This window comes from Drosophila subpulchrella, unplaced genomic scaffold (genome assembly GCF_014743375.2).
Source record: "Drosophila subpulchrella strain 33 F10 #4 breed RU33 unplaced genomic scaffold, RU_Dsub_v1.1 Primary Assembly Seq82, whole genome shotgun sequence".
Classification (NCBI taxonomy): domain Eukaryota; kingdom Metazoa; phylum Arthropoda; class Insecta; order Diptera; family Drosophilidae; genus Drosophila; species Drosophila subpulchrella.
In genome coordinates, this window is record NW_023665717.1 from 147,501 (window position 1) to 175,000 (window position 27,500).

The window sequence follows — 27,500 nt, forward strand, 5'->3', positions numbered from 1 at the left end:
CCTGATTATTACAGGTTAATGTTTTATATAAATTTCAATATATATCGCTAAAAAAAAGTATTAATACCGTAAATGCCATTTAAAAAATACTTGATATATTATTGGTTATATGAAACTAAGACATTTCGCAGCATTCGTTTTAGGTATAAAAATCAATTTATTGAAGGAATTGATATATGCCAGTAAAATGGTGTATTTTTAATTTCTTTCAATAAAAACATATATGACAAAATTACCAAACCAATATATAAAACTCTAAGCGGTGGATCACTCGGCTCATGGGTCGATGAAGAACGCAGCAAACTGTGCGTCATCGTGTGAACTGCAGGACACATGAACATCGACATTTTGAACGCATATCGCAGTCCATGCTGTTATGTACTTTAATTAATTTTATAGTGCTGCTTGGACTACATATGGTTGAGGGTTGTAAGACTATGCTAATTAAGTTGTTTATATAAATTTTATAATGAAATTTTATAAGCATATGGTATATTATTGGATAATAATAATTTAATTATTATATTATTCATAATATTAACAAATATATGAAAAACATTATCTCACATTAGTAAATAATTTGAATGTGAAAAACGAAGAGAAATATTTTCTTTTTCAATCAAATAATACTGAGAAATGTCTAGCATAAAAAATTTATCTAGAATTGTCTCTTATTAAAGATTAGTAAATAGAAAGCCGTTGACAATATTATTATTCTTCGTTGATTCGTTAGACCAAACAAATGCCATACAAATATATAAAATATATAACGAATTTAATAAAATGTTTTATCATTATATATAAAGAATTAATTGCAAAAAAAGTTATACACAACCTCAACTCATATGGGACTACCCCCTGAATTTAAGCATATTAATTAGGGGAGGAAAAGAAACTAACCAGGATTTTCTTAGTAGCGGCGAGCGAAAAGAAATCAGTTCAGCACTAAGTCACTTTGTCTATATGGCAAATGTGAGATGCAGTGTATGGAGCGTCAATATTCTAGTATGAGAAATTAACGATTTAAGTCCTTCTTAAATGAGGCCATTTACCCATAGAGGGTGCCAGGCCCGTATAACGTTAATGATTACTAGATGATGTTTCCAAAGAGTCGTGTTGCTTGATAGTGCAGCACTAAGTGGGTGGTAAACTCCATCTAAAACTAAATATAACCATGAGACCGATAGTAAACAAGTACCGTGAGGGAAAGTTGAAAAGAACTCTGAATAGAGAGTTAAACAGTACGTGAAACTGCTTAGAGGTTAAGCCCGATGAACCTGAATATCCGTTATGGAAAATTCATCATTAAAATTGTAATATTTAAACAATATTATGATAATAGTGTGCATTTTTTCCATATAAGGACATTGTAATCTATTAGCATACAAAATTTATCATAAAATATAACTTATAGTTTATTCAAATTAATTTGCTTGCATTTTAACACAGAATAAATGTTATTAATTTGATAAAGTGCTGATAGATTTATATGAATACAGTGCGTTAATTTTTCGGAATTATATAATGGCATAATTATCATTGATTTTTGTGTTTATTATATGCACTTGTATGATTAACAATGCGAAAGATTCAGGATACCTTCGGGACCCGTCTTGAAACACGGACCAAGGAGTCTAACATATGTGCAAGTTATTGGGATATAAACCTAATAGCGTAATTAACTTGACTAATAATGGGATTAGTTTTTTAACTATTTATAGCTAATTAACACAATCCCGGGGCGTTCTATATAGTTATGTATAATGATATTTATATTATTTATGCCTCTAACTGGAACGTACCTTGAGCATATATGCTGTGACCCGAAAGATGGTGAACTATACTTGATCAGGTTGAAGTCAGGGGAAACCCTGATGGAAGACCGAAACAGTTCTGACGTGCAAATCGATTGTCAGAATTGAGTATAGGGGCGAAAGACCAATCGAACCATCTAGTAGCTGGTTCCTTCCGAAGTTTCCCTCAGGATAGCTGGTGCATTTTAATGTTATATAAAATAATCTTATCTGGTAAAGCGAATGATTAGAGGCCTTAGGGTCGAAACGATCTTAACCTATTCTCAAACTTTAAATGGGTAAGAACCTTAACTTTCTTGATATGAAGTTCAAGGTTATGATATAATGTGCCCAGTGGGCCACTTTTGGTAAGCAGAACTGGCGCTGTGGGATGAACCAAACGTAATGTTACGGTGCCCAAATTAACAACTCATGCAGATACCATGAAAGGCGTTGGTTGCTTAAAACAGCAGGACGGTGATCATGGAAGTCGAAATCCGCTAAGGAGTGTGTAACAACTCACCTGCCGAAGCAACTAGCCCTTAAAATGGATGGCGCTTAAGTTGTATACCTATACATTACCGCTAAAGTAGATGATTTATATTACTTGTGATATAAATTTTGAAACTTTAGTGAGTAGGAAGGTACAATGGTATGCGTAGAAGTGTTTGGCGTAAGCCTGCATGGAGCTGCCATTGGTACAGATCTTGGTGGTAGTAGCAAATAATCGAATGAGACCTTGGAGGACTGAAGTGGAGAAGGGTTTCGTGTGAACAGTGGTTGATCACGAGTTAGTCGGTCCTAAGTTCAAGGCGAAAGCCGAAAATTTTCAAGTAAAACACAAATGCCATACAAATATAATTATATTATATAAATCAAGCTAATTAATATACTTGAATAATTTTGAACGAAAGGGAATACGGTTCCAATTCCGTAACCTGTTGAGTATCCGTTTGTTATTAAATATGGGCCTCGTGCTCATCCTGGCAACAGGAACGACCATAAAGAAGCCGTCGAGAGATATCGGAAGAGTTTTCTTTTCTGTTTTATAGCCGTACTACCATGGAAGTCTTTCGCAGAGAGATATGGTAGATGGGCTAGAAGAGCATGACATATACTGTTGTGTCGATATTTTCTCCTCGGACCTTGAAAATTTATGGTGGGGACACGCAAACTTCTCAACAGGCCGTACCAATATCCGCAGCTGGTCTCCAAGGTGAAGAGTCTCTAGTCGATAGAATAATGTAGGTAAGGGAAGTCGGCAAATTAGATCCGTAACTTCGGGATAAGGATTGGCTCTGAAGATTGAGATAGTCGGGCTTGATTGGGAAACAATAACATGGTTTATGTGCTCGTTCTGGGTAAATAGAGTGTCTGGCATTTATGTTGGTCACTTGTTCCCCGGATAGTTTAGTTACGTAGCCAATTGTGGAACTTTCTTGCTAAAATTTTTAAGAATACTAATTGGGTTAAACCAATTAGTTCTTATTAATTATAACGATTATCAATTAACAATCAATTCAGAACTGGCACGGACTTGGGGAATCCGACTGTCTAATTAAAACAAAGCATTGTGATGGCCCTAGCGGGTGTTGACACAATGTGATTTCTGCCCAGTGCTCTGAATGTCAAAGTGAAGAAATTCAAGTAAGCGCGGGTCAACGGCGGGAGTAACTATGACTCTCTTAAGGTAGCCAAATGCCTCGTCATCTAATTAGTGACGCGCATGAATGGATTAACGAGATTCCTACTGTCCCTATCTACTATCTAGCGAAACCACAGCCAAGGGAACGGGCTTGGAATAATTAGCGGGGAAAGAAGACCCTTTTGAGCTTGACTCTAATCTGGCAGTGTAAGGAGACATAAGAGGTGTAGAATAAGTGGGAGATATTAGACTTCGGTTTGGTATCGCCAATGAAATACCACTACTCTTATTGTTTCCTTACTTACTTGATTAAATGGAACGTGTATCATTTCCTAGCCATTATACGGATATATTTATTATATCTTATGGTATTGGGTTTTGATGCAAGCTTCTTGATCAAAGTATCACGAGTTTGTTATATAATCGCAAACAAATTCTTTAATAAAACGGTGCATTTATGTATTTTTGATTTGAAAATTTGGTATAACTCCAATTACTCAGGTATGATCCAATTCAAGGACATTGCCAGGTAGGGAGTTTGACTGGGGCGGTACATCTCTCAAATAATAACGGAGGTGTCCCAAGGCCAGCTCAGTGCGGACAGAAACCACACATAGAGCAAAAGGGCAAATGCTGACTTGATCTCGGTGTTCAGTACACACAGGGACAGCAAAAGCTCGGCCTATCGATCCTTTTGGTTTAAAGAGTTTTTAACAAGAGGTGTCAGAAAAGTTACCATAGGGATAACTGGCTTGTGGCGGCCAAGCGTTCATAGCGACGTCGCTTTTTGATCCTTCGATGTCGGCTCTTCCTATCATTGTGAAGCAAAATTCACCAAGCGTTGGATTGTTCACCCATGCAAGGGAACGTGAGCTGGGTTTAGACCGTCGTGAGACAGGTTAGTTTTACCCTACTAATGACAAAACGTTGTTGCGACAGCATTCCTGCGTAGTACGAGAGGAACCGCAGGTACGGACCAATGGCACAATACTTGTTCGAGCGAACAGTGGTATGACGCTACGTCCGTTGGATTATGCCTGAACGCCTCTAAGGTCGTATCCGTGCTGGACTGCAATGATAAATAAGGGGCAATTTGCATTGTATGGCTTCTAAACCATTTAAAGTTTATAATTTACTTTATAAACGACAATGGATGTGATGCCAATGTAATTTGTAACATAGTAAATTGGGAGGATCTTTGATCACCTGATGCCGCGCTAGTTACATATAAAAGCATTATTTAATACAATGACAAAGCCTAGAATCAATTGTAAACGACTTTTGTAACAGGCAAGGTGTTGTAAGTGGTTGAGCAGCTGCCATACTGCGATCCACTGAAGCTTATCCTTTGCTTGATGATTCGATAATAAAGATGTTGCAAGCGGGCATAATCATTATGCTTGCTTGCAGCATCGCACGCCACTTTGTTTGTGGTGTGTAAGGTAGGGAAGAAGAAATATAAAAGACCTAAATTGGAAACATCAATATATAAGTAAATATTGAACAAACAAAATGTATCGTCATCTTATTAGTGACGCGATGATAAAGTGGCAAACATATTCCATGTATAAATATTCCTATGGTATTAAAATTCAAGTAAAGAGGACATATATAAAAGTTTGTATATATGGTTCATTCAATGGTAGCAGCGGTTGGTTGGTTGGTGTCTGCTCCTCTTATTGTTCAAAACTTATGTTATGGTAGCAAGTCTATATCGTCATATTATTAGTGACGCGAAAAAGTAGTGGCAAAACATATTCCATGTATAAATAAATATTCCTATGGTATTGAAATTCAAGTAAAGAGGCCATTCAAGTAAAGAGGACTTATATAAATATAAGTATATATAATGGTAGCAGCGCGGTTGGTTGGTTGGTGTGTCTGCTCCTCTTATTGTTCAAAACTTATGTTATGGTAGCAAGACTGTATCGTCATATTATTAGTGACGCGAAAAAGTAGTGGCAAAACATATTCCATGTATAAATATTCCTATGGTATTGAAATTCAACTAAAGAGGACATATAAAATTACTATCAATGGTAGCAGTGGTTGGTTGGTTGGTGGTTGGTTGGCGGCTGCTCCTATTATTGTTCAAGACTTATGTTATGGTAGCAAGTCTGTATCGTCATATTAATTATTAGTGACGCGAAAAAGTAGTGGAAATCATATTCCATGTATAAATAGATTCCTATGGTAATGAAATTTTCAAGTAAAGAGAGGACCATTCAAGTAAGAGGACATATAAAAAGTAAGTATATGTTCCTCCAATGGTAGCAGTGGTTGGTTGGTTGGCGGCTGATCCTCTTATTGTTCAAAACTTATTTTATCAATATGAGTTTGGCAATACAATAAAGAAGACCAATCTAATCCATATAAAACTAAATGTATTATATGGATATGCTTAGGAAACCCATATATTCATAAAAAAAAATTATGTATAGAAAATTATACATATATCTTTTATATAAATGAATCGTATGGATATCGCCTTATGGTAGGTATAATAACTTTTTAAGGCATAATAATGTATAATATAGAAAATATACATTGAAATATAAATGCATTTTTATAGATATGGCGGCATATAAGTGCCATATACACAAGAATAAATAATAGAATTTACCAATATATAATTAAAATGAGATATATAAACCTAGTGAGGGGCTGCACTAGTATATGAATCGTATGGATATGGCTTATAGGTATAATACCTATAAGGCATAATAATGTATAATATAATAAATATAAATTAAGATATGAATGAATTATATAAATATGGCATAGAAATGCCATATACATACATAAGAATAAATGGTAGAATTTACCCATATATCACTGAAACACGATATATAAACCTAATGATAGCTGGCACTAGTACTGTAAACATGCACGCAATAGTGCGTGGGGTAAAAAACTACTATAGGGAGGTGGTCGTTGGCGGGCCCCTCCTCGTATTGGTCAAAACTTATGTTATGCATATGAATTTGTCAATACTATATAGAACGCCAAGCATATCCATATAAACTATGGATATGCATAGAAATCCATACAAAAGTAAAAAAAAAATTATGTATAGAAAAATATACATATATTTATATAAGTGAATCGTATGGATATGGCTTATAGGTATAATACCTATAAGGCATAATAATGTATAACAAGTAAATATACATTGAAATGTGAATGCATTGTATGGATATGGCATATAAATGCCATATATATAGAAATAAATTGTATATCAATGATATAACAATTATAAACCTAGTGAGGGGCGGCACTAGTGAATGAATCGTATGGATATGGCTTATAGGTATAATACCTATAAGGCATAATAATGTATAATATAATAAATATACATTAAGATATGAATGGATTGTATAAATATGGCATAGAAATGCCATATACATAAGAATAAATGGTAGAATTTACCCATATATCACTGAAACACGATATATAAACCTAGTGATAGCTGGCACTAGTACTGTAAACAGGCACGCAATAGTGCGTGGGGTAAAAAACTACTATAGGGAGGTGGTCGTTGGCGGGCCCCTCCTCGTATTGGTCAAAACTTATGTTATGCATATGAATTTGTCAATACTATATAGAACGCCAAGCATATCCATATAAACTATGGATATGCATAGAAATCCATACAAAAGTAAAAAAAAATTATGTATAGAAAAATATACATATATTTATATAAGTGAATCGTATGGATATGGCTTATAGGTATAATACCTATAAGGCATAATAATGTATAACAAGTAAATATACATTGAAATGTGAATGCATTGTATGGATATGGCATATAAATGCCATATATATAGAAATAAATTGTATATCAATGATATAACAATTATAAACCTAGTGAGGGGCGGCACTAGTGAATGAATCGTATGGATATGGCTTATAGGTATAATACCTATAAGGCATAATAATGTATAATATAATAAATATACATTAAGATATGAATGGATTGTATAAATATGGCATAGAAATGCCATATACATAAGAATAAATGGTAGAATTTACCCATATATCACTGAAACACGATATATAAACCTAGTGATAGCTGGCACTAGTACTGTAAACAGGCACGCAATAGTGCGTGGGGTAAAAAACTACTATAGGGAGGTGGTCGTTGGCGGGCCCCTCCTCGTATTGGTCAAAACTTATGTTATGCATATGAATTTGTCAATACTATATAGAACGCCAAGCATATCCATATAAACTATGGATATGCATAGAAAACCATACAAAAGTAAAAAAAAATTATGTATAGAAAAATATACATATATTTATATAAGTGAATCGTATGGATATGGCTTATAGGTATAATACCTATAAGGCATAATAATGTATAACAAGTAAATATACATTGAAATGTGAATGCATTGTATGGATATGGCATATAAATGCCATATATATAGAAATAAATTGTATATCAATGATATAACAATTATAAACCTAGTGAGGGGCGGCACTAGTGAATGAATCGTATGGATATGGCTTATAGGTATAATACCTATAAGGCATAATAATGTATAATATAATAAATATACATTAAGATATGAATGGATTGTATAAATATGGCATAGAAATGCCATATACATACATAAGAATAAATGGTAGAATTTACCCATATATCACTGAAACACGATATATAAACCTAATGATAGCTGGCACTAGTACTGTAAACATGCACGCAATAGTGCGTGGGGTAAAAAACTACTATAGGGAGGTGGTCGTTGGCGGGCCCCTCCTCGTATTGGTCAAAACTTATGTTATGCATATGAATTTGTCAATACTATATAGAACGCCAAGCATATCCATATAAACTATGGATATGCATAGAAATCCATACAAAAGTAAAAAAAAATTATGTATAGAAAAATATACATATATTTATATAAGTGAATCGTATGGATATGGCTTATAGGTATAATACCTATAAGGCATAATAATGTATAACAAGTAAATATACATTGAAATGTGAATGCATTGTATGGATATGGCATATAAATGCCATATATATAGAAATAAATTGTATATCAATGATATAACAATTATAAACCTAGTGAGGGGCGGCACTAGTGAATGAATCGTATGGATATGGCTTATAGGTATAATACCTATAAGGCATAATAATGTATAATATAATAAATATACATTAAGATATGAATGGATTGTATAAATATGGCATAGAAATGCCATATACATAAGAATAAATGGTAGAATTTACCCATATATCACTGAAACACGATATATAAACCTAGTGATAGCTGGCACTAGTACTGTAAACAGGCACGCAATAGTGCGTGGGGTAAAAAACTACTATAGGGAGGTGGTCGTTGGCGGGCCCCTCCTCGTATTGGTCAAAACTTATGTTATGCATATGAATTTGTCAATACTATATAGAACGCCAAGCATATCCATATAAACTATGGATATGCATAGAAATCCATACAAAAGTAAAAAAAAATTATGTATAGAAAAATATACATATATTTATATAAGTGAATCGTATGGATATGGCTTATAGGTATAATACCTATAAGGCATAATAATGTATAACAAGTAAATATACATTGAAATGTGAATGCATTGTATGGATATGGCATATAAATGCCATATATATAGAAATAAATTGTATATCAATGATATAACAATTATAAACCTAGTGAGGGGCGGCACTAGTGAATGAATCGTATGGATATGGCTTATAGGTATAATACCTATAAGGCATAATAATGTATAATATAATAAATATACATTAAGATATGAATGGATTGTATAAATATGGCATAGAAATGCCATATACATAAGAATAAATGGTAGAATTTACCCATATATCACTGAAACACGATATATAAACCTAGTGATAGCTGGCACTAGTACTGTAAACAGGCACGCAATAGTGCGTGGGGTAAAAAACTACTATAGGGAGGTGGTCGTTGGCGGGCCCCTCCTCGTATTGGTCAAAACTTATGTTATGCATATGAATTTGTCAATACTATATAGAACGCCAAGCATATCCATATAAACTATGGATATGCATAGAAAACCATACAAAAGTAAAAAAAATTATGTATAGAAAAATATACATATATTTATATAAGTGAATCGTATGGATATGGCTTATAGGTATAATACCTATAAGGCATAATAATGTATAACAAGTAAATATACATTGAAATGTGAATGCATTGTATGGATATGGCATATAAATGCCATATATATAGAAATAAATTGTATATCAATGATATAACAATTATAAACCTAGTGAGGGGCGGCACTAGTGAATGAATCGTATGGATATGGCTTATAGGTATAATACCTATAAGGCATAATAATGTATAATATAATAAATATACATTAAGATATGAATGGATTGTATAAATATGGCATAGAAATGCCATATACATAAGAATAAATGGTAGAATTTACCCATATATCACTGAAACACGATATATAAACCTAGTGATAGCTGGCACTAGTACTGTAAACAGGCACGCAATAGTGCGTGGGGTAAAAAACTACTATAGGGAGGTGGTCGTTGGCGGGCCCCTCCTCGTATTGGTCAAAACTTATGTTATGCATATGAATTTGTCAATACTATATAGAACGCCAAGCATATCCATATAAACTATGGATATGCATAGAAAACCATACAAAAGTAAAAAAAAATTATGTATAGAAAAATATACATATATTTATATAAGTGAATCGTATGGATATGGCTTATAGGTATAATACCTATAAGGCATAATAATGTATAACAAGTAAATATACATTGAAATGTGAATGCATTGTATGGATATGGCATATAAATGCCATATATATAGAAATAAATTGTATATCAATGATATAACAATTATAAACCTAGTGAGGGGCGGCACTAGTGAATGAATCGTATGGATATGGCTTATAGGTATAATACCTATAAGGCATAATAATGTATAATATAATAAATATACATTAAGATATGAATGGATTGTATAAATATGGCATAGAAATGCCATATACATAAGAATAAATGGTAGAATTTACCCATATATCACTGAAACACGATATATAAACCTAGTGATAGCTGGCACTAGTACTGTAAACAGGCACGCAATAGTGCGTGGGGTAAAAAACTACTATAGGGAGGTGGTCGTTGGCGGGCCCCTCCTCGTATTGGTCAAAACTTATGTTATGCATATGAATTTGTCAATACTATATAGAACGCCAAGCATATCCATATAAACTATGGATATGCATAGAAATCCATACAAAAGTAAAAAAAAATTATGTATAGAAAAATATACATATATTTATATAAGTGAATCGTATGGATATGGCTTATAGGTATAATACCTATAAGGCATAATAATGTATAACAAGTAAATATACATTGAAATGTGAATGCATTGTATGGATATGGCATATAAATGCCATATATATAGAAATAAATTGTATATCAATGATATAACAATTATAAACCTAGTGAGGGGCGGCACTAGTGAATGAATCGTATGGATATGGCTTATAGGTATAATACCTATAAGGCATAATAATGTATAATATAATAAATATACATTAAGATATGAATGGATTGTATAAATATGGCATAGAAATGCCATATACATAAGAATAAATGGTAGAATTTACCCATATATCACTGAAACACGATATATAAACCTAGTGATAGCTGGCACTAGTACTGTAAACAGGCACGCAATAGTGCGTGGGGTAAAAAACTACTATAGGGAGGTGGTCGTTGGCGGGCCCCTCCTCGTATTGGTCAAAACTTATGTTATGCATATGAATTTGTCAATACTATATAGAACGCCAAGCATATCCATATAAACTATGGATATGCATAGAAATCCATACAAAAGTAAAAAAAAATTATGTATAGAAAAATATACATATATTTATATAAGTGAATCGTATGGATATGGCTTATAGGTATAATACCTATAAGGCATAATAATGTATAACAAGTAAATATACATTGAAATGTGAATGCATTGTATGGATATGGCATATAAATGCCATATATATAGAAATAAATTGTATATCAATGATATAACAATTATAAACCTAGTGAGGGGCGGCACTAGTGAATGAATCGTATGGATATGGCTTATAGGTATAATACCTATAAGGCATAATAATGTATAATATAATAAATATACATTAAGATATGAATGGATTGTATAAATATGGCATAGAAATGCCATATACATAAGAATAAATGGTAGAATTTACCCATATATCACTGAAACACGATATATAAACCTAGTGATAGCTGGCACTAGTACTGTAAACAGGCACGCAATAGTGCGTGGGGTAAAAAACTACTATAGGGAGGTGGTCGTTGGCGGGCCCCTCCTCGTATTGGTCAAAACTTATGTTATGCATATGAATTTGTCAATACTATATAGAACGCCAAGCATATCCATATAAACTATGGATATGCATAGAAAACCATACAAAAGTAAAAAAAAATATGTATAGAAAAATATACATATATTTATATAAGTGAATCGTATGGATATGGCTTATAGGTATAATACCTATAAGGCATAATAATGTATAACAAGTAAATATACATTGAAATGTGAATGCATTGTATGGATATGGCATATAAATGCCATATATATAGAAATAAATTGTATATCAATGATATAACAATTATAAACCTAGTGAGGGGCGGCACTAGTGAATGAATCGTATGGATATGGCTTATAGGTATAATACCTATAAGGCATAATAATGTATAATATAATAAATATACATTAAGATATGAATGGATTGTATAAATATGGCATAGAAATGCCATATACATAAGAATAAATGGTAGAATTTACCCATATATCACTGAAACACGATATATAAACCTAGTGATAGCTGGCACTAGTACTGTAAACAGGCACGCAATAGTGCGTGGGGTAAAAAACTACTATAGGGAGGTGGTCGTTGGCGGGCCCCTCCTCGTATTGGTCAAAACTTATGTTATGCATATGAATTTGTCAATACTATATAGAACGCCAAGCATATCCATATAAACTATGGATATGCATAGAAAACCATACAAAAGTAAAAAAAAATTATGTATAGAAAAATATACATATATTTATATAAGTGAATCGTATGGATATGGCTTATAGGTATAATACCTATAAGGCATAATAATGTATAACAAGTAAATATACATTGAAATGTGAATGCATTGTATGGATATGGCATATAAATGCCATATATATAGAAATAAATTGTATATCAATGATATAACAATTATAAACCTAGTGAGGGGCGGCACTAGTGAATGAATCGTATGGATATGGCTTATAGGTATAATACCTATAAGGCATAATAATGTATAATATAATAAATATACATTAAGATATGAATGGATTGTATAAATATGGCATAGAAATGCCATATACATAAGAATAAATGGTAGAATTTACCCATATATCACTGAAACACGATATATAAACCTAGTGATAGCTGGCACTAGTACTGTAAACAGGCACGCAATAGTGCGTGGGGTAAAAAACTACTATAGGGAGGTGGTCGTTGGCGGGCCCCTCCTCGTATTGGTCAAAACTTATGTTATGCATATGAATTTGTCAATACTATATAGAACGCCAAGCATATCCATATAAACTATGGATATGCATAGAAATCCATACAAAAGTAAAAAAAAATTATGTATAGAAAAAAATATACATATATTTATATAAGTGAATCGTATGGATATGGCTTATAGGTATAATACCTATAAGGCATAATAATGTATAACAAGTAAATATACATTGAAATGTGAATGCATTGTATGGATATGGCATATAAATGCCATATATATAGAAATAAATTGTATATCAATGATATAACAATTATAAACCTAGTGAGGGGCGGCACTAGTGAATGAATCGTATGGATATGGCTTATAGGTATAATACCTATAAGGCATAATAATGTATAATATAATAAATATACATTAAGATATGAATGGATTGTATAAATATGGCATAGAAATGCCATATACATAAGAATAAATGGTAGAATTTACCCATATATCACTGAAACACGATATATAAACCTAGTGATAGCTGGCACTAGTACTGTAAACAGGCACGCAATAGTGCGTGGGGTAAAAAACTACTATAGGGAGGTGGTCGTTGGCGGGCCCCTCCTCGTATTGGTCAAAACTTATGTTATGCATATGAATTTGTCAATACTATATAGAACGCCAAGCATATCCATATAAACTATGGATATGCATAGAAATCCATACAAAAATAAAAAAAAATATGTATAGAAAAATATACATATATTTATATAAGTGAATCGTATGGATATGGCTTATAGGTATAATACCTATAAGGCATAATAATGTATAACAAGTAAATATACATTGAAATGTGAATGCATTGTATGGATATGGCATATAAATGCCATATATATAGAAATAAATTGTATATCAATGATATAACAATTATAAACCTAGTGAGGGGCGGCACTAGTGAATGAATCGTATGGATATGGCTTATAGGTATAATACCTATAAGGCATAATAATGTATAATATAATAAATATACATTAAGATATGAATGGATTGTATAAATATGGCATAGAAATGCCATATACATAAGAATAAATGGTAGAATTTACCCATATATCACTGAAACATGATATATAAACCTAGTGATAGCTGGCACTAGTACTGTAAACAGGCACGCAGTAGTGCGTGGGGTAAAAAACTACTATAGGGAGGTGGTCGTTGGCGGGCCCCTCCTCGTATTGGTCAAAACTTATGTTATGCGTAAACATATGATTTTGTCAATACTATAAAGAAAACTTGTTTTGTACATACAAAACTAAATGAATTATATGGATATTGAAAAATAAATGGCATTATATCCATATAATGAAAATATACTTGTATTCTCTTATTATAAGAGAGAATACCGTATAGTTGGTTGGCAAAGACAATTGAAAATACCCGAATTGCAGATGATGGGTTCAAAAACTACTATAGGGTGGTGTAGCAAATAATATGAAGATGATATATCCATATAATGGATATACACTAGTATTCTCTTATTATAATAGAGAATACCATATAAATGGTTGGCAAAGACAATTGAAAATACCCGAATTGAAGTTGACGGGTTCAAAAACTATTATAGGGTGATGTAGCAAATAAAATAATGAAGATATATCCATATAATGGAATTATATGTGTATTCTCTTATTATATGAGAGAGTACCAAACGGTTGATTGGCAAAGACAATTGAAAATACCCGAATTAAAGATATTGGGTCCAAAAACTACTATAGGATGGTCAATGGGCCGGCCATCTACTATTGACGTGACAAAATACTGTCTGTCGGTAGAGAAGATATTAATCCGTCAAATTTGTTTCTTTATTCATTTATGAATATGAGACTTGGCTCCACGGTTAATATTTTAAGCCCAAAGATAATAATGTTGAAACAAAGGCCAAGGTTTCTATTATACATAGAATAACAAATTGTTTCCGAACTTTATCGTTAATCCAAATAAATAATTACAATTGAGGCAGGCTAATAATGATATATATTTTGTATTGATAATCTTGATATATATGTATATTGGTCTGCCATTATCACATACTGAGTTATGTGATAATTCCCTGCGGGGATAAATTAAAAGAGGTGTCCCTATATTAAAAGAAAATAATATATATATATATTATTTTTTCTAACGTACATATCATATATGCGCTCGGTTTTATATTATATATTACCAAAGAGTCTTATATGAATATATACAGATAAATTTTAAATTTATCATCAAAATACAAATGATTTAATTCAATATTTTATATTGGTTAAACAAAAATTGTACATGTGTGGATACAATAATGACGTATGTCGAACAAAAAAGATATTTTAGAATGAAATATGCAAATATAAAGAAAATTATTACGTATTACGAAAAAAAATATTGTGTTTTTAACATCAATAATTAAAAAACTTGTTATTATTAGTGGCGGAACAAGTATATATTGTGAAAACAACAAACGTATACGAATGCTATATAAAAATGGCCGTATTCGATAGAAAACAATCTATAAAATTTATATTGCTAATTTCTATTCAAAAATATGAATGAAATATGAATAAAAACATTATTCTGGTTGATCCTGCCAGTAGTTATATGCTTGTCTCAAAGATTAAGCCATGCATGTCTAAGTACACACGAATTAAAAGTGAAACCGCAAAAGGCTCATTATATCAGTTATGGTTCCTTAGATCGTTAACAGTTACTTGGATAACTGTGGTAATTCTAGAGCTAATACATGCAATTAAAACATGAACCTTATGGGACATGTGCTTTTATTAGGCTAAAACCAAGCGATCGCAAGATCGTTATATTGGTTGAACTCTAGATAACATGCAGATCGTATGGTCTTGTACCGACGACAGATCTTTCAAATGTCTGCCCTATCAACTTTTGATGGTAGTATCTAGGACTACCATGGTTGCAACGGGTAACGGGGAATCAGGGTTCGATTCCGGAGAGGGAGCCTGAGAAACGGCTACCACATCTAAGGAAGGCAGCAGGCGCGTAAATTACCCACTCCCAGCTCGGGGAGGTAGTGACGAAAAATAACAATACAGGACTCATATCCGAGGCCCTGTAATTGGAATGAGTACACTTTAAATCCTTTAACAAGGACCAATTGGAGGGCAAGTCTGGTGCCAGCAGCCGCGGTAATTCCAGCTCCAATAGCGTATATTAAAGTTGTTGCGGTTAAAACGTTCGTAGTTGAACTTGTGCTTCATACGGGTAGTACAACTTACAATTGTGGTTAGTACTATACCTTTATGTATGTAAGCGTATTACCGGTGGAGTTCTTACATGTGCTTAGATACTTGTATTTTTTCATATGTTCCTCCTATTTAAAAACCTGCATTAGTGCTCTTAAACGAGTGTTATTGTGGGCCGGTACAATTACTTTGAACAAATTAGAGTGCTTAAAGCAGGCTTCAAATGCCTGAATATTCTGTGCATGGGATAATGAAATAAGACCTCTGTTCTGCTTTCATTGGTTTTCAGATCAAGAGGTAATGATTAATAGAAGCAGTTTGGGGGCATTAGTATTACGACGCGAGAGGTGAAATTCTTGGACCGTCGTAAGACTAACTTAAGCGAAAGCATTTGCCAAAGATGTTTTCATTAATCAAGAACGAAAGTTAGAGGTTCGAAGGCGATCAGATACCGCCCTAGTTCTAACCATAAACGATGCCAGCTAGCAATTGGGTGTAGCTACTTTTATGGCTCTCTCAGTCGCTTCCCGGGAAACCAAAGCTTTTGGGCTCCGGGGGAAGTATGGTTGCAAAGCTGAAACTTAAAGGAATTGACGGAAGGGCACCACCAGGAGTGGAGCCTGCGGCTTAATTTGACTCAACACGGGAAAACTTACCAGGTCCGAACATAAGTGTGTAAGACAGATTGATAGCTCTTTCTCGAATCTATGGGTGGTGGTGCATGGCCGTTCTTAGTTCGTGGAGTGATTTGTCTGGTTAATTCCGATAACGAACGAGACTCAAATATATTAAATAGATATCTTCAGGATTATGGTGTTGAAGCTTATATAGCCTTCATTCATGGTGGCAGTAAAATGTTTATTGTGTTTGAATGTGTTTATATAAGTGGAGCCGTACCTGTTGGTTTGTCCCATTATAAGGACACTAGCTTCTTAAATGGACAAATTGCGTCTAGCAATAATGAGATTGAGCAATAACAGGTCTGTGATGCCCTTAGATGTCCTGGGCTGCACGCGCGCTACAATGAAAGTATCAACGTGTATTTCCTAGACCGAGAGGTCCGGGTAAACCGCTGAACCACTTTCATGCTTGGGATTGTGAACTGAAACTGTTCACATGAACTTGGAATTCCCAGTAAGTGTGAGTCATTAACTCGCATTGATTACGTCCCTGCCCTTTGTACACACCGCCCGTCGCTACTACCGATTGAATTATTTAGTGAGGTCTCCGGACGTGATCACTGTGACGCCTTGTGTGTTACGGTTGTTTCGCAAAAGTTGACCGAACTTGATTATTTAGAGGAAGTAAAAGTCGTAACAAGGTTTCCGTAGGTGAACCTGCGGAAGGATCATTATTGTTTAATATCCTTACCGTTAATAAAAAAATTTGTTTTTATTATAATAATATAATATATTATAGTAATACAAATAAAATATAAATTGCCAAAAATATGATCTTTTATAGATCAAATATAAAATTTCGAACAAGCAAATCGAAATAATAATTGTAATAATAAATATATTATTGCATTAAATAAGAGATAAATAAATAAGCAAAAGCAAACAAATAACAAATTCGAACAAGCAAATCGAAATTATTAAATTTATTTAATATTATTATTATATTGTATATTAAATGCAATTAATTAATAAAACACTGTGTGTATATGGACCATAATATACACGCGTTGCGATATGTATTGTTCATCTCAGTTATGCGCATACATTGGATAATGCAACAACCTAAAATGTACAATGTTGTACCTGATTATTACAGGTTAATGTTTTATATAAATTTCAATATATATCGCTAAAAAAAAGTATTAATACCGTAAATGCCATTTAAAAAATACTTGATATATTATTGGTTATATGAAACTAAGACATTTCGCAGCATTCGTTTTAGGTATAAAAATCAATTTATTGAAGGAATTGATATATGCCAGTAAAATGGTGTATTTTTAATTTCTTTCAATAAAAACATATATGACAAAATTACCAAACCAATATATAAAACTCTAAGCGGTGGATCACTCGGCTCATGGGTCGATGAAGAACGCAGCAAACTGTGCGTCATCGTGTGAACTGCAGGACACATGAACATCGACATTTTGAACGCATATCGCAGTCCATGCTGTTATGTACTTTAATTAATTTTATAGTGCTGCTTGGACTACATATGGTTGAGGGTTGTAAGACTATGCTAATTAAGTTGTTTATATAAATTTTATAATGAAATTTTATAAGCATATGGTATATTATTGGATAATAATAATTTAATTATTATATTATTCATAATATTAACAAATATATGAAAAACATTATCTCACATTAGTAAATAATTTGAATGTGAAAAACGAAGAGAAATATTTTCTTTTTCAATCAAATAATACTGAGAAATGTCTAGCATAAAAAATTTATCTAGAATTGTCTCTTATTAAAGATTAGTAAATAGAAAGCCGTTGACAATATTATTATTCTTCGTTGATTCGTTAGACCAAACAAATGCCATACAAATATATAAAATATATAACGAATTTAATAAAATGTTTTATCATTATATATAAAGAATTAATTGCAAAAAAAGTTATACACAACCTCAACTCATATGGGACTACCCCCTGAATTTAAGCATATTAATTAGGGGAGGAAAAGAAACTAACCAGGATTTTCTTAGTAGCGGCGAGCGAAAAGAAATCAGTTCAGCACTAAGTCACTTTGTCTATATGGCAAATGTGAGATGCAGTGTATGGAGCGTCAATATTCTAGTATGAGAAATTAACGATTTAAGTCCTTCTTAAATGAGGCCATTTACCCATAGAGGGTGCCAGGCCCGTATAACGTTAATGATTACTAGATGATGTTTCCAAAGAGTCGTGTTGCTTGATAGTGCAGCACTAAGTGGGTGGTAAACTCCATCTAAAACTAAATATAACCATGAGACCGATAGTAAACAAGTACCGTGAGGGAAAGTTGAAAAGAACTCTGAATAGAGAGTTAAACAGTACGTGAAACTGCTTAGAGGTTAAGCCCGATGAACCTGAATATCCGTTATGGAAAATTCATCATTAAAATTGTAATATTTAAACAATATTATGATAATAGTGTGCATTTTTTCCATATAAGGACATTGTAATCTATTAGCATACAAAATTTATCATAAAATATAACTTATAGTTTATTCAAATTAATTTGCTTGCATTTTAACACAGAATAAATGTTATTAATTTGATAAAGTGCTGATAGATTTATATGAATACAGTGCGTTAATTTTTTCGGAATTATATAATGGCATAATTATCATTGATTTTTGTGTTTATTATATGCACTTGTATGATTAACAATGCGAAAGATTCAGGATACCTTCGGACCCGTCTTGAACACGGACCAAGGAGTCTAACATATGTGCAAGTTATTGGGATATAAACCTAATAGCGTAATTAACTTGACTAATAATGGGATTAGTTTTTTAACTATTTATAGCTAATTAACACAATCCCGGGGCGTTCTATATAGTTATGTATAATGATATTTATATTATTATGCCTCTAACTGGAACGTACCTTGAGCATATATGCTGTGACCCGAAAGATGGTGAACTATACTTGATCAGGTTGAAGTCAGGGGAAACCCTGATGGAAGACCGAAACAGTTCTGACGTGCAAATCGATTGTCAGAATTGAGTATAGGGGCGAAAGACCAATCGAACCATCTAGTAGCTGGTTCCTTCCGAAGTTTCCCTCAGGATAGCTGGTGCATTTTAATGTTATATAAAATAATCTTATCTGGTAAAGCGAATGATTAGAGGCCTTAGGGTCGAAAACGATCTTAACCTATTCTCAAACTTTAAATGGGTAAGAACCTTAACTTTCTTGATATGAAGTTCAAGGTTATGATATAATGTGCCCAGTGGGCCACTTTTGGTAAGCAGAACTGGCGCTGTGGGATGAACCAAACGTAATGTTACGGTGCCCAAATTAACAAACTCATGCAGATACCATGAAAGGCGTTGGTTGCTTAAAACAGCAGGACGGTGATCATGGAAGTCGAAATCCGCTAAGGAGTGTGTAACAACTCACCTGCCGAAGCAACTAGCCCTTAAAATGGATGGCGCTTAAGTTGTATACCTATACATTACCGCTAAAGTAGATGATTTATATTACTTGTGATATAAATTTTGAAACTTTAGTGAGTAGGAAGGTACAATGGTATGCGTAGAAGTGTTTGGCGTAAGCCTGCATGGAGCTGCCATTGGTACAGATCTTGGTGGTAGTAGCAAATAATCGAATGAGACCTTGGAGGACTGAAGTGGAGAAGGGTTCGTGTGAACAGTGGTTGATCACGAGTTAGTCGGTCTAAGTTCAAGGCGAAAGCCGAAAATTTTCAAGTAAACACAAATGCCATACAAATATAATTATATTATATAAATCAAGCTAATTAATATACTTGAATAATTTTGAACGAAAGGGAATACGGTTCCAATTCCGTAACCTGTTGAGTATCCGTTTGTTATTAAATATGGGCCTCGTGCTCATCCTGGCAACAGGAACGACCATAAGAAGCCGTCGAGAGATATCGGAAGAGTTTTCTTTTCTGTTTTATAGCCGTACTACCATGGAAGTCTTTCGCAGAGAGATATGGTAGATGGGCTAGAAGAGCATGACATATACTGTTGTGTCGATATTTTCTCCTCGGACCTTGAAAATTTATGGTGGGGGACACGCAAACTTCTCAACAGGCCGTACCAATATCCGCAGCTGGTCTCCAAGGTGAAGAGTCTCTAGTCGATAGAATAATGTAGGTAAGGGAAGTCGGCAAATTAGATCCGTAACTTCGGGATAAGGATTGGCTCTGAAGATTGAGATAGTCGGGCTTGATTGGGAAACAATAACATGGTTTATGTGCTCGTTCTGGGTAAATAGAGTGTCTGGCATTTATGTTGGTCACTTGTTCCCCGGATAGTTTAGTTACGTAGCCAATTGTGGAACTTTCTTGCTAAATTTTTAAGAATACTAATTGGGTTAAACCAATTAGTTCTTATTAATTATAACGATTATCAATTAACAATCAATTCAGAACTGGCACGGACTTGGGGAATCCGGACTGTCTAATTAAAACAAAGCATTGTGATGGCCCTAGCGGGTGTTGACACAATGTGATTTCTGCCCAGTGCTCTGAATGTCAAAGTGAAGAAATTTCAAGTAAGCGCGGGTCAACGGCGGGAGTAACTATGACTCTCTTAAGGTAGCCAAATGCCTCGTCATCTAATTAGTGACGCGCATGAATGGATTAACGAGATTCCTACTGTCCCTATCTACTATCTAGCGAAACCACAGCCAAGGGAACGGGCTTGGAATAATTAGCGGGGAAAGAAGACCCTTTTGAGCTTGACTCTAATCTGGCAGTGTAAGGAGACATAAGAGGTGTAGAATAAGTGGGAGATATTAGACTTCGGTTTGGTATCGCCAATGAAATACCACTACTCTTATTGTTTCCTTACTTACTTGATTAAATGGAACGTGTATCATTTCCTAGCCATTATACGGATATATTTATTATATCTTATGGTATTGGGTTTTGATGCAAGCTTCTTGATCAAAGTATCACGAGTTTGTTATATAATCGCAAACAAATTCTTTAATAAAACGGTGCATTTATGTATTTTTGATTTGAAAATTTGGTATAAACTCCAATTACTCAGGTATGATCCAATTCAAGGACATTGCCAGGTAGGGAGTTTGACTGGGGCGGTACATCTCTCAAATAATAACGGAGGTGTCCCAAGGCCAGCTCAGTGCGGACAGAAACCACACATAGAGCAAAAGGGCAAATGCTGACTTGATCTCGGTGTTCAGTACACACAGGGACAGCAAAAGCTCGGCCTATCGATCCTTTTGGTTTAAAGAGTTTTTAACAAGAGGTGTCAGAAAAGTTACCATAGGGATAACTGGCTTGTGGCGGCCAAGCGTTCATAGCGACGTCGCTTTTTGATCCTTCGATGTCGGCTCTTCCTATCATTGTGAAGCAAAATTCACCAAGCGTTGGATTGTTCACCCATGCAAGGGAACGTGAGCTGGGTTTAGACCGTCGTGAGACAGGTTAGTTTTACCCTACTAATGACAAAACGTTGTTGCGACAGCATTCCTGCGTAGTACGAGAGGAACCGCAGGTACGGACCAATGGCACAATACTTGTTCGAGCGAACAGTGGTATGACGCTACGTCCGTTGGATTATGCCTGAACGCCTCTAAGGTCGTATCCGTGCTGGACTGCAATGATAAATAAGGGGCAATTTGCATTGTATGGCTTCTAAACCATTTAAAGTTTATAATTTACTTTATAAACGACAATGGATGTGATGCCAATGTAATTTGTAACATAGTAAATTGGGAGGATCTTTGATCACCTGATGCCGCGCTAGTTACATATAAAAGCATTATTTAATACAATGACAAAGCCTAGAATCAATTGTAAACGACTTTTGTAACAGGCAAGGTGTTGTAAGTGGTTGAGCAGCTGCCATACTGCGATCCACTGAAGCTTATCCTTTGCTTGATGATTCGATAATAAAGATGTTGCAAGCGGGCATAATCATTATGCTTGCTTGCAGCATCGCACGCCACTTTGTTTGTGGTGTGTAAGGTAGGGAAGAAGAAATATAAAAGACCTAAATTGGAAACATCAATATATAAGTAAATATTGAACAAACAAAATGTATCGTCATCTTATTAGTGACGCGATGATAAAGTGGCAAACATATTCCATGTATAAATATTCCTATGGTATTAAAATTCAAGTAAAGAGGACATATATAAAAGTTTGTATATATGGTTCATTCAATGGTAGCAGCGGTTGGTTGGTTGGTGTCTGCTCCTCTTATTGTTCAAAACTTATGTTATGGTAGCAAGTCTATATCGTCATATTATTAGTGACGCGAAAAAGTAGTGGCAAAACATATTCCATGTATAAATAAATATTCCTATGGTATTGAAATTCAAGTAAAGAGGCCATTCAAGTAAAGAGGACTTATATAAATATAAGTATATATAATGGTAGCAGCGCGGTTGGTTGGTTGGTGTGTCTGCTCCTCTTATTGTTCAAAACTTATGTTATGGTAGCAAGACTGTATCGTCATATTATTAGTGACGCGAAAAAGTAGTGGCAAAACATATTCCATGTATAAATATTCCTATGGTATTGAAATTCAACTAAAGAGGACATATAAAATTACTATCAATGGTAGCAGTGGTTGGTTGGTTGGTGGTTGGTTGGCGGCTGCTCCTATTATTGTTCAAGACTTATGTTATGGTAGCAAGTCTGTATCGTCATATTAATTATTAGTGACGCGAAAAAGTAGTGGAAATCATATTCCATGTATAAATAGATTCCTATGGTAATGAAATTTTCAAGTAAAGAGAGGACCATTCAAGTAAGAGGACATATAAAAAGTAAGTATATGTTCCTCCAATGGTAGCAGTGGTTGGTTGGTTGGCGGCTGATCCTCTTATTGTTCAAAACTTATTTTATCAATATGAGTTTGGCAATACAATAAAGAAGACCAATCTAATCCATATAAAACTAAATGTATTATATGGATATGCTTAGGAAACCCATATATTCATAAAAAAAAATTATGTATAGAAAATTATACATATATCTTTTATATAAATGAATCGTATGGATATCGCCTTATGGTAGGTATAATAACTTTTTAAGGCATAATAATGTATAATATAGAAAATATACATTGAAATATAAATGCATTTTTATAGATATGGCGGCATATAAGTGCCATATACACAAGAATAAATAATAGAATTTACCAATATATAATTAAAATGAGATATATAAACCTAGTGAGGGGCTGCACTAGTATATGAATCGTATGGATATGGCTTATAGGTATAATACCTATAAGGCATAATAATGTATAATATAATAAATATAAATTAAGATATGAATGAATTATATAAATATGGCATAGAAATGCCATATACATACATAAGAATAAATGGTAGAATTTACCCATATATCACTGAAACACGATATATAAACCTAATGATAGCTGGCACTAGTACTGTAAACATGCACGCAATAGTGCGTGGGGTAAAAAACTACTATAGGGAGGTGGTCGTTGGCGGGCCCCTCCTCGTATTGGTCAAAACTTATGTTATGCATATGAATTTGTCAATACTATATAGAACGCCAAGCATATCCATATAAACTATGGATATGCATAGAAATCCATACAAAAGTAAAAAAAAATTATGTATAGAAAAATATACATATATTTATATAAGTGAATCGTATGGATATGGCTTATAGGTATAATACCTATAAGGCATAATAATGTATAACAAGTAAATATACATTGAAATGTGAATGCATTGTATGGATATGGCATATAAATGCCATATATATAGAAATAAATTGTATATCAATGATATAACAATTATAAACCTAGTGAGGGGCGGCACTAGTGAATGAATCGTATGGATATGGCTTATAGGTATAATACCTATAAGGCATAATAATGTATAATATAATAAATATACATTAAGATATGAATGGATTGTATAAATATGGCATAGAAATGCCATATACATAAGAATAAATGGTAGAATTTACCCATATATCACTGAAACACGATATATAAACCTAGTGATAGCTGGCACTAGTACTGTAAACAGGCACGCAATAGTGCGTGGGGTAAAAAACTACTATAGGGAGGTGGTCGTTGGCGGGCCCCCTCCTCGTATTGGTCAAAACTTATGTTATGCATATGAATTTGTCAATACTATATAGAACGCCAAGCATATCCATATAAACTATGGATATGCATAGAAATCCATACAAAAGTAAAAAAAAATTATGTATAGAAAAATATACATATATTTATATAAGTGAATCGTATGGATATGGCTTATAGGTATAATACCTATAAGGCATAATAATGTATAACAAGTAAATATACATTGAAATGTGAATGCATTGTATGGATATGGCATATAAATGCCATATATATAGAAATAAATTGTATATCAATGATATAACAATTATAAACCTAGTGAGGGGCGGCACTAGTGAATGAATCGTATGGATATGGCTTATAGGTATAATACCTATAAGGCATAATAATGTATAATATAATAAATATACATTAAGATATGAATGGATTGTATAAATATGGCATAGAAATGCCATATACATAAGAATAAATGGTAGAATTTACCCATATATCACTGAAACACGATATATAAACCTAGTGATAGCTGGCACTAGTACTGTAAACAGGCACGCAATAGTGCGTGGGGTAAAAAACTACTATAGGGAGGTGGTCGTTGGCGGGCCCCTCCTCGTATTGGTCAAAACTTATGTTATGCATATGAATTTGTCAATACTATATAGAACGCCAAGCATATCCATATAAACTATGGATATGCATAGAAAACCATACAAAAGTAAAAAAAAATTATGTATAGAAAAATATACATATATTTATATAAGTGAATCGTATGGATATGGCTTATAGGTATAATACCTATAAGGCATAATAATGTATAACAAGTAAATATACATTGAAATGTGAATGCATTGTATGGATATGGCATATAAATGCCATATATATAGAAATAAATTGTATATCAATGATATAACAATTATAAACCTAGTGAGGGGCGGCACTAGTGAATGAATCGTATGGATATGGCTTATAGGTATAATACCTATAAGGCATAATAATGTATAATATAATAAATATACATTAAGATATGAATGGATTGTATAAATATGGCATAGAAATGCCATATACATAAGAATAAATGGTAGAATTTACCCATATATCACTGAAACACGATATATAAACCTAGTGATAGCTGGCACTAGTACTGTAAACAGGCACGCAATAGTGCGTGGGGTAAAAAACTACTATAGGGAGGTGGTCGTTGGCGGGCCCCTCCTCGTATTGGTCAAAACTTATGTTATGCATATGAATTTGTCAATACTATATAGAACGCCAAGCATATCCATATAAACTATGGATATGCATAGAAAACCATACAAAAGTAAAAAAAAATTATGTATAGAAAAATATACATATATTTATATAAGTGAATCGTATGGATATGGCTTATAGGTATAATACCTATAAGGCATAATAATGTATAACAAGTAAATATACATTGAAATGTGAATGCATTGTATGGATATGGCATATAAATGCCATATATATAGAAATAAATTGTATATCAATGATATAACAATTATAAACCTAGTGAGGGGCGGCACTAGTGAATGAATCGTATGGATATGGCTTATAGGTATAATACCTATAAGGCATAATAATGTATAATATAATAAATATACATTAAGATATGAATGGATTGTATAAATATGGCATAGAAATGCCATATACATAAGAATAAATGGTAGAATTTACCCATATATCACTGAAACACGATATATAAACCTAGTGATAGCTGGCACTAGTACTGTAAACAGGCACGCAATAGTGCGTGGGGTAAAAAACTACTATAGGGAGGTGGTCGTTGGCGGGCCCCTCCTCGTATTGGTCAAAACTTATGTTATGCATATGAATTTGTCAATACTATATAGAACGCCAAGCATATCCATATAAACTATGGATATGCATAGAAATCCATACAAAAGTAAAAAAAAATTATGTATAGAAAAATAACATATATTTATATAAGTGAATCGTATGGATATGGCTTATAGGTATAATACCTATAAGGCATAATAATGTATAACAAGTAAATATACATTGAAATGTGAATGCATTGTATGGATATGGCATATAAATGCCATATATATAGAAATAAATTGTATATCAATGATATAACAATTATAAACCTAGTGAGGGGCGGCACTAGTGAATGAATCGTATGGATATGGCTTATAGGTATAATACCTATAAGGCATAATAATGTATAATATAATAAATATACATTAAGATATGAATGGATTGTATAAATATGGCATAGAAATGCCATATACATAAGAATAAATGGTAGAATTTACCCATATATCACTGAAACACGATATATAAACCTAGTGATAGCTGGCACTAGTACTGTAAACAGGCACGCAATAGTGCGTGGGGTAAAAAACTACTATAGGGAGGTGGTCGTTGGCGGGCCCCTCCTCGTATTGGTCAAAACTTATGTTATGCGTAAATATGATTTTGTCAATACTATAAAGAAAACTTGTTTTGTACATACAAAACTAAAT

The 27,500-nt window shown here is 33.3% G+C and overlaps 5 non-coding genes across 5 annotated transcripts; all 5 read left to right on the top strand.

Moving 5' to 3' along the window:
- The first annotated feature begins 251 nt into the window (after positions 1-251).
- Positions 252-430, top strand: LOC119562661. Its single transcript, XR_005221930.1, has one exon. It is a non-coding gene; the product is annotated as a 5.8S ribosomal RNA (ribosomal RNA).
- Positions 431-831: 401 nt separating this feature from the next.
- Positions 832-4,802, top strand: LOC119562703. Its single transcript, XR_005221971.1, has one exon. It is a non-coding gene; the product is annotated as a large subunit ribosomal RNA (ribosomal RNA).
- Positions 4,803-15,610: 10,808 nt separating this feature from the next.
- LOC119562684 lies at positions 15,611-17,605 on the top strand. Its single transcript, XR_005221952.1, has one exon. It is a non-coding gene; the product is annotated as a small subunit ribosomal RNA (ribosomal RNA).
- Positions 17,606-18,264: 659 nt separating this feature from the next.
- Positions 18,265-18,443, top strand: LOC119562662. The gene has a single exon (XR_005221931.1). It is a non-coding gene; the product is annotated as a 5.8S ribosomal RNA (ribosomal RNA).
- A 401-nt stretch (positions 18,444-18,844) lies between these two features.
- LOC119562652 lies at positions 18,845-22,814 on the top strand. Its single transcript, XR_005221926.1, has one exon. It is a non-coding gene; the product is annotated as a large subunit ribosomal RNA (ribosomal RNA).
- The last annotated feature ends 4,686 nt before the right edge of the window (positions 22,815-27,500 follow it).